Source organism: Limulus polyphemus, unplaced genomic scaffold (assembly GCF_000517525.1).
Source record: "Limulus polyphemus unplaced genomic scaffold, Limulus_polyphemus-2.1.2 Scaffold559, whole genome shotgun sequence".
In the NCBI taxonomy this organism is placed as follows: Eukaryota; Metazoa; Arthropoda; class Merostomata; order Xiphosura; family Limulidae; genus Limulus; species Limulus polyphemus.
The window spans coordinates 423,400-433,785 of NW_013666169.1; the positions used below are offsets into that span (position 1 = coordinate 423,400).

The window sequence follows — 10,386 nt, forward strand, 5'->3', positions numbered from 1 at the left end:
TTTTGGTTTTAATAATGGATGTTCCATAATTTAGCTACGCAAATTTCGAAAATAATATTAATTTTTTATAAATCGGAAAGAAAAAACTTACTGAGATCAAATTATTTCGTTTACCACAATGAATATTTTTATTATTACGTTTGTCAACAAAAATACAAACAAACTCAAGAAAAGGGAAGAACGTTGATGTCAAACAAATATGCATCCTCATTCATCTTGATGTTTTTTGTGAAATCTACGTCTTTTAGTCTCAAAACTACGTGTTGTAGTCTTTCTTTTATGTATTGCATTATGAAGTTTTGTGACAAGTCTGTATGTGATGGAGAAAAATGGATTTCATTTTGGATTCAGCATACAGGAATTACTGTAGAACATGTAAAAATTTCAAAACAATAAAACCATTGCAAGCCTGTGTAATTAAAATATATGAGTGAAAAAAAATTGGTTGCTACTATCCTAATGGAAAAAAAAAGGGTTTTTATAGAAGACATAGATACTGGTTTGTACAATCTTATATAGTCTTTCAAACTTAATTTTAATATTATTAAAATCAAGTAATTAAATTAAATAAACATTTACAAAAATCATTTCTTCTACCATTTATTTACTTAAGTTTCAACTTGTGTAGAATTATAGCTATCTAATTGTGTAAGATTCAATAACAAGAATTCATTTTTAGTAAATATTCTGTTCTTTGTGTAAAACGTTTCCCACCTACACAGGTGTTTCAGTTTCTTGTGGTATACATTTATGAATTTAGATCCCGTATCAGAAGTATCGTAAATTTCTAACAATATAATGCATAAATGTATACATAATTGTTTCTTAAGTAGAGATTGAACTTAGAAAAAAACAAGGCAACACAATTTTTTTTTATCTGTTTACCTGTTACTTTAATTGAAGTTAGAATACATTATTTGTAAAAAAAAATGAGTCTAAACTATTATGTATTAGTACATGCAAAATTTGATTTTCACTTGTTTTTAGGGAAAAAAGTAATATTTTGACAAATTAATTTAATCCTATTCTTTTTTTAATATTTTCAATGTTTACAGGGTGTGCTAAAAATGAATCCCAGGGACTACAAAGATTCCTATATCAGTGCACCAATAATCCTTGGTAACTTATTTTTTTTTCTGTTTATAAACAGTAGTAGGGTATTAACAAAAGTAGCTTAAGTTTAAGAAACCAAATTTTTAGTGGATGTACACTATAAAATAGGACATTATTATTGTAGGATAATGATGATAACTTTTGAAACTTGTGCTTGCTCTTTCTATATATATATACTATAACTTCCATACTATAACTTTTACAAAACTTGGTAAGCTTTCAGTAAACATTACAATTCTTTTGTACATAAAAAAATTACATTTTTTTTATTAAAAGAGTTTTTATTAAAGTTTTGTTCGCGAATATATGGAATCAGAGTGTTGGTTGCTCCGAGTGTATACATTTAAAACCTCCTAGATAAATATTAAACATTTTTTTTTTTTACAATTATTCTGCTGTTTTCTCTACCCTAACTCTATATGAACTCCGTTGATTTCACCGACCTTATAACCACCATAAAAAAAAATGTGGAATAAATCTAAATTGCCCATTTTTCTTTCTAGAATGTCTGTAGAGTGTAACAGAAAACTAAAGTTGTTTATTCTAAATAACTTAAAGCTTGTAACAATTTACATCTGTTTATACTTGATTTTATTGTTTTATTGCCCTTTAACCCATGTATAACTAAAAATCCCACCACACAAGTTGTAAATCACTCGGCAAACATGTAGTTCATGTTACCATATTGAATGAAATAACAAGCTGCTTGCAAGCATACCTCATAAAAAATTATTATTATTATTAGTTATCTTATCTAGTCTAACCTCATCTAATCTTATAATTTTTTAATTTTAACATTTTAGTTTCTTTTATAACAATAAAGAATATACATGAAAAACCAGAAATATAGTACTTACCTTTGACCTCTTGTTTTTTGCTGTTGGTTGACGACAAAATTTAAGCTTATGTTTTTATAATGATGGTACTATGATACTAAATAATTTGTATTTACTTTAATAATGTACCTAAAAACACAAAATAATAACTCGTACAAAGCATATAGCTATTTTAATTGAACTGGCATTCTAACTATGGTATAAGAGCTGAAAAATAATGCTGTAAACTTACTGATCTGAACACTGTGAGAGAAACTTTCAAACTGCAGGTGAAATAGGCAGTACTCTCTATTGAAAGCAGTGTAATGTAATAAGTCATTCATTAGATGAAAACTTTGCCTTTTTTGTTGGTTATAAATACTAGAGTATAAAATGTCTGAGAGAATTATTGGCAATTTGTAAAAGAGAGAATGTGACAGGTGACTGTGGCAAGTGAGTCTGATCTTCTAGTTTATGACTCCATAAGATTGAAGGCCATAAAGGTTAGACTTTACCTTAGTAATATCTATTATAATAAGTAATTATATTAAATTCTTTACTTCAGAGAGGGGTGTTAAATAAATTAAAGGAGGAGGAAGACCTAGAGGCTAAACATTACAATTCTCATACTAAGGAAGATTTAAGTTTTTTAAATCTTTTTAGTACTTGTACCTGATGATGACATAAGCTTGTCAAAACATTGTACATTTGCAATAAAGTTGTCTCCAAACTTTATTTTATAAAAAGTGGGTTCCTCCTCTTCAAATTTGAACTCTATTGTTTGTTTACAAAAGCTGCCCAACTGTGATAATTATTTTTAATTTCATTTATGTCTTATTTTTAATTTTTTCATTTTACCCTGTATTGTTAGGGTACAGAAAATAACAAGTTGACTTGGTAAAGACTTTGGAAATTCATAGACAAAAACTTTAGTAAAGATACTTTGATGAAAAATATGATTTTTTGCATACAACATACGTGTAATGTTTACTAAAAACTTTCCAAATTTTGTGAAGATACATTTAGTATATTCAGAGTTGTGGTACTTATAGTTTCATATGGTGTTTACAAAGTTGGTCAAAATGACCGAGACTAAATTTAGAGAGTTAAAATTCAGCATTCAGTTTAGATAATAAAATCTGAATCTTTACTTATACAGCTTGTATTGAATTATATTCAAACATTACATTTTTCACTTCAAAATTCAAGAAAGATTACTGTTGTATGTAAAGGTACAGTTTCGTATCTTCTGGATCAGAAAGGAAGTAACTCATAGTAATTCATTTTCTTTAATAGTTTCATCTGAATTTTATCCAATTTGAAGGTATATTACATATAGGGAACTTACACAAAACAGTTTGAGAAGAACTTGTCTGTAGTTGAAAATTATATTGCAACATGAAAGTAATGAACAAAATTTTAATGAAACTATTTTATCATACAGAGAAATTGAAACTAGATAAAATATAATAGCATAATTCACAGTATAAATCCCCATCTCATTTCACCAGACTAATATATATATAAGTAAATATGCATATAATTTAATGTTACAAAATAAGCAGAAATATAAAACTAAAATAAGAGTACTTATTCATAAAATTTGTTTTTGTATTGTGTATTTCTCTTCAGTATTGATCTATTTCTGAACAGTCTGTGATCAGTTTTCTTTACAACTTTGTTACTTTTTGAATACTCAGTTTTGTAATGAATTTCTAGTAGCTACTTTTGGTGTTAGACAGAGGTTGAGTATGTTATATTGAAATTATTTTTGAGCCTTACTACACCATTACATCTGGTATTGCTCTGTCTGACAATTGTACATATTAACAATAGATCTGCAGCATAGTTTCCATTGCAAATGCTCCATTATAGGCTGTCATGTCCAAAACACATTCCTCCTCCCTACATTCTTTCCATATTTAACTCTTACTCGATGGGCTCGGTATAAAATACACGAGTTTGTATATGCATTTGTACTGTTAAGTATTTATACTATAACTTTCAATGTAATTTGTGTATCTTCACAAAATTTGGTAGACTTTTAATAATGATTACAAGTCTTTTGTACACAGATTGGTTTGTGAAAATATTGAGTCTGTTTCATTATTAGTCCGAGTGTTATGTTTACTTCACCTGTTAAAGGACTACGTCTTTAATGTTTTGTCTGTAAAACTTGTGCTTTGTTTCTAACACGTGATACTGACTACATTACATCTTTAAAATTTGGATTGAATGATTAAAAAACTATTCTTTGCCCCAAAAATCTCAATAGGGCGATAGGGTTAACTAATGTATGAGGATGACGGTTTCTCAATGCCCATTTTAAAAATCGGAGAAATCCATAGGCACAGCATCTGGTGACTTTATTGGGTATTTCTTTGTATGGAATAGTATGAATGCACATTTCTTTCTCCAGCTGCTTGAGGTATACAATGGTTGAATGGGAGGTATGACTGTCAGCCTTATTTTGGTGAACCTATACCCAGATGGCCTCATTTCCAGATGAAGATCCTTCATGATTATGTTGTGTAGTAATGCCTGGAACATGTGGATGGTTTTAGCCACTGACCTTTATTTTTATGAACTCTCGCCTGTTAAAGGACTACATCTTTAATGTTTTGTCTGTAAAACTTATGCTTTGTTTCTAACACATGATACTGACTACATTACATCTTTTAAAATTTGGTTTGAATGCAGCACTTTGCTTACCATGCCTGGGGTGTGACTTGTTGCAGGTCTGTTAATGGATTGTCCTGAATCCCAAGTTGATCCATTTTCCTTTGTTTTCTAATGTTACTAAGTACAAGAGATTCCCCAACTTGGAAATTCTAAATTCTTGATCTGAACACATCTTCGTGAATATGAGCGTATAAATATCTTGCACAACAAACGACTCTTACTTACCCTTCCCAAAAGTGATCAGTTTTTAGTAGCATCACACTATCTGTGAAATGTTAAGCAATGTTAAATTGTAGTTCTGATATGTTATGTTGGCAGAGGTTGTCATATGACTTGCTGACTTGCATGTTCAAAATCATCTTAATATAACATACACGACCCTCTGTAATCACTTAAAGAGATTTAATAACTCAACCTGTGAAGTTTTTATGAATCATAATGCTGTTTCAATCATCTTTATCTAACCTGTTTATCATGCTGAACCTAGGTCGATCAGATGGACATTTATACTGGAGACACAAGTGATGAAAGTTTCCTTTCTGAATGATTTTGGTTTCTTCATTGGTCCATGTGAAAAAAGTAGGTAAACCTTTTCTATGACTTTGCACGTAGCCAGGAGAAAATGTGTCGGCTATTTTGGAGATAATATTACGTGAAGGAAAAGTTTAATTCATAGAAATGTTTTACATCTTTTAATGCTTTTTTCTAATGTTCAAAAAAGAAAAAAGTAGAATAAAATATATAAAGGACTACTGTTGCTATGCATAGAAATGCAGTGATGAAAGGTGTCATAAATGTGTTGGTAAATGGCTGAGGGTTTGTACCCCCCCCCCCTTTATAACACTTGAATTTTGTCCAAGTAGTTCCTGGGCCTCTAAAGGAAACGGCTGTGACAGTTGGATCTATTTGGGGCTCTGTTAGAATTTAAACTACATTAATAAATATCTTTTGGAAGTGTAGCAAAGATAAAGCTTTGTCTAAAGCATGTTCAACAAACTAACTTTTTCATAGTACATTGGTTTGAAAAGCACTTAATATTCTCCCCTGAATTTGTGTATTTTTTGAAAACATTACATTGTTTCCATTTTTTTGTTTGATTTAATTGATTGCCATGTCTACTTTTAATGATAAATGGCTGGATGAAGGAGAGTACAAGTCATGACTGGATAAAGCTTTTTGCTTCCCCTCCAAAAAAATCTGCAGATTTTCTGATAATGGACAAATAGCTCTAATTAGTCACACGAAAGAGAAAAATCACTGACTTGGCAAAATAAAGGTTGGAGACTTTTTGCTAACAAATCAATTGAAAGTTTAAGTTCAATGGCTCCTGTACATTTAAAACTAAGCACACCTAGCATTTCCTAAATATTTCCTAAAATAGGTTCCTTTTAAAATCGTCATCTTCTTTTTATAAGCTGCCATTCAAACAGACGTAATTAAAATACTAAAACCTGTGATCAACAAGCTAGAAATTCATGATAACTATAGCACTGATGCTAAATCCTCACTTAGAAAAAGTATTTTATCTTTAATCCCTTATCATCTATGGAAGGTTTTTTTTCCATTACTCTACAATGCTTTGACCACAACAAACCAGGCCGTGGCACTTAAATGGTGCGCCGAGGCACTTGGCATATATATATATGGGTGGAGATGATTAAGGGTTAATAATTCATTATAGTCTTGAAGATTATCCTTGAAAATTCACTCTTTCTAGCCTTGAAAGTCCGTGAATTTTGTGTTAATAAAAGATGTATGAACCCTGACAATGGCTGCTTCACAAAACAGCTGCCTGCTTCATTCTCTAATAACATACTTGATATTAAAACAAAAATACAGAGTTGATAAAATTGCAAGTTCTAAGGCAAACTCCTTGCCCTTTAGCACTGATTGTTTTTAATGTTTCACTTCTAAGTCACCTTGTAAACAAACCATGTATTTTAGATAATTTGATATTGTAAGCATGTCAAGAAGCTTGAAGAATATAACTTTTCTTCTTTGTCTGATGTTATTTGTTTCACGGGCTTTAAAAAACATGTTTGTAAAGTTTATTAGTTTTCTAGACCAGCAGTATAACTGTTTCCCCCCCTTGTATGAGAATATAGACAAAAACTATATTTTCTCGCCCTTGTTATCACAAACCTTGAAATTTTAATTGCTATGGATAACTGGTTTACCACAACCTTGTTCTAAGATAGCCACACTCCCCCTTCAGTGCTGCTACACCACCCCAGGGATGTGTGCTCTACAGGTTGGGAATCAGTGATTTAGACTTTCAGAGAGAATAACTTGAAGTACAAACAGTTGTCGACTCAAGCAAAATATTTTTTATTGCTGTGATATTCTATAGGCCAGATTCAATATATGTATACTGTAGCATGGTTTGTTCCATTGGTAGAGTTCTAAGTACATTTTTTGGCATAAAACATTTAATTTTGAGTAAGTTGAGTTATTTTCTCCATACTTTTAAAAATCAAGTAGGAAGTCTTGTAATTTTCAAATCTGTTTCGTTGTGTAGTTTCAGTCTGTGGTGCTTGTACCTTGATGGTCCCTTGCAAAGTTCAATCCCAGTACCCCTATCCTTACCAGTAGTACCACAACTTTTAAACAAGGCATGAACTACTCTATGTATTTATAATTGGACATATTATATTTAACTACAGTAATTACAAAAATATAAACTTACAGAGATATTTAGACTGTTAAAAAGCTAGAATTGACATTAATTGTAGTAATAAAAACCAATGAAAGGGAAGGAAAACTCATATGAGAAATGGATAATCGTATTCTCGAGAGATGACGGTTTCTACGTGGATAATCACATTCTCGAGAGACGATGGTTTCTATGTGGATAATTGCATTCTTGAGAGACGATGGTTTCTACGTGGATAATCGCATTCTCGAGAGACGATAGTTTCTACGTGGTTAATCTCATTCTCGAGAGACGATAGTTTCTACGTGGATAATCTCATTCTCGAGAGATGATAGTTTCTACGTGGATAATCTCATTCTCGAGAGACGATAGTTTCTACGTGGATAATCTCATTCTCGAGAGACGATAGTTTCTACGTGGTTAATCTCATTCTCGAGAGACGATGATTTCTACGTGGATAATCGCATTCTCGAGAGACGATGGTTTCTTAATAAATAGAAACCCAACTGTATTATTTATAGGTGTAATCCTTCAATAACTTGGCTTGTAGTACTCTGAAGGTTAATTTGATTTGTTGCCAGGTTGATTCAAATAAGTAACGTAACTGAGCCATAGTGGCAGAATACTCTGGCTGCTTTGCGGCCACATGCAACTGCATGGGTTGCGTGTGCCGAAAATCACTAGTGGGAAGTTTGCTGCAAGATATATGATATCACTGTAATCTCGTAGTAGTTGAAGGGAGTCTAAATGTCTTGTGACTTAAGCACACACTGTATTTCTTGTTATAATTTTAAGAGAGAGAAAGAAAACAGATTAACAAACATATGTTTGTATTATAATGTCTCTGTAGGTTTTAAAGAAGCAGCAAGTTTGAATGAACCACAGCAGCCACTAGATATCAAAAACCTTGCTGGAAAGAAGCTTCAACTTTCAGCCCTTTCTGAATTAATTAAAATTATTGAAAGACAAGTGAATGCTTGCTTTATTGTTTTTTGTGAGAGCTTTAAATAAGTTTAGTATTTAAAAAGAAAGTGACTGTTTGTTTTTTGTTTCTCCACTTTTATGCATCATTAATACATGTAAAAGAAGCTTTTTTTTGAACAGGTGTATATTGTTAATGACCAAAAGGGAAAAAATTAGCATAAGATGGACAAACAGTTTCGACTTCAGTTTTTCTTCATTGCAGATGTGTGTTGCTGTGATGTTTTCATTTCATTTGAGTTCGTAATACTGCTTTTTTTGTATGTGTCTAGATCTAAAATCTACCTCATTTTTTTGCATAATTATTGTAACATAGGTCTAAAACCTGCATTTTCTGATTGAGAAATGTTTAGTCTTCAGTAGCTACCTATACTTATGCTCCACAGTCTACATTGTTTGGCTTGAACTGGGGCTTAAATATTCCTCTTCGTATATAGTTGTACTTTTAAATAGCCAACACGTAAAAAATGCTTTTAAAAAATCTAAAAAATGATTACCTGATAATACACCTTACATCTGTTTATAACACTTCAGATTTGTTGTTGTTCCCTTAATTACAATTCTATTCTGTTTCATGTTTACTTGTTTTAAAACTTTTTATTTCTGTCTAAACTCCATATTTTATTGGCTGTTTGTTAAAGTGTTCAGAGCAGTTTCATTTTTATAAGATGTTAAGCATTTACATAATCTCTGAAAGGAGCTTGTAAAATCCTTCAAAGCATTGAAATGATAAAAAAAAAAAGATTCAAATTGGATGTGCCATACCACTAGTTAAAATTACAGAAAGTTTCTGTGACTGATGGGGGCCAAGATTGTTTCTGTTAGGAAACTGCTACGTTAGTGCAAACATTTGTTTTTCTCCTATGATATTTTAGCTATTGTTTTAAGCTCAAAGGAAGGTTAGTTTTCCTTACATTCCAACTTTCACTCTGATTTTTTTTCTTTGTTTTTATCATTGTTATTATTACCTCGCATGTAGCTAGACTCTTTGGTAATATTAATAGGAATTGGAGATTTAATCTTGTGATTTAGGGTTAAAAATTAAACTGTGGTAAAATATGAATCATTGAAATTTCGTTCATTGATGAATAGCAACTAATTATTATGAATAAAAAATGCATGGTGATTATTATTATTATTATTTTTTTTTTAAATTAAGATCCGCATTGTGTTAGTGTTTTCACAAAACTGAAAAAAATATATATTGCATGTTGGTCCAACACAGGTTTTCAGTAGACTCTGTATTAGAGTGAAATTCAAATTAAGGATGCTGGTTTATCAGTTTCACTTAACTTTGTTAAAAGATAAACTTTTATTTAGCCAAAAAATGTTAAACTTCTCTACTTGGTCCAAAGACTAAAGTAAGATAAGCCTACATGCCTCCTAGGATTGCAGTTCTGTTGGCTTTTTTTTTTATTTTCATGTTTTTTGCATATTCTCTTAGAATAGTTATTTAATCAAGATGTATCTAGTCAAAATGTTCTGCACAATTTGAATTTGCTCTGAAAGTATATTTGTATATAATTGTATGTATGTAAACTAATGAATTAGTGAAGACTGTGGGCAACAACTACTTTTTTATCACTCCTATTACATAACTGTTAGATTTGTATACAGTGAGTGGAAGAGGCCAAAAGTTTAATTGTGATCATTGATTGTTCTCCTCAGAGCGGGAAAAATATTACAATATAATTATTATTTTTTAAATTATAAATTTTAAGTTGGAAAAGAACTGATGGTGTGAAGGGTTATAAGAATAGTTTATTGGTGTTATTAATTCTCAGTTTCTTAAGTTTTTAAGTAGGCTTCTAGTAAACAAGAATTTTTTGAAATGATGGCACATTCCTGCTTTGTCTCCATCTTAATTACTTCTTCAGATTTAAGTTATACATAGAATTGAACCTCATTGTTAAGCTTTTCTTGTAGCTTAAGTTTTAGTATCTCTCTTTTTTTTCCTTATCGGAAATGTTAGCAAATAATTGAGAAACATTCCAAGAAAACTCAAACTCTGTGCAGTTCGTGTCTTTGATAATAAATTCCAATCCAATTGTGCACAACTCTAAAAAATCATTCCGTGAAAAGTTTTGCCAGGGATCTAAAACTTTGTAATACAGAAAAATAATAATTAAATTTCTAAAGTTT

The 10,386-nt window shown here is 30.7% G+C and overlaps 1 long non-coding RNA gene across 1 annotated transcript; it reads left to right on the forward strand.

The window, feature by feature from the left end:
- Positions 1 to 1,053: 1,053 nt before the first annotated feature.
- LOC111085700 lies at positions 1,054 to 10,225 on the forward strand. The gene is made up of 3 exons (XR_002610505.1): positions 1,054 to 1,119; positions 5,098 to 5,189; positions 8,114 to 10,225. It is a non-coding gene; the product is annotated as an uncharacterized LOC111085700 (long non-coding RNA).
- The last annotated feature ends 161 nt before the right edge of the window (positions 10,226 to 10,386 follow it).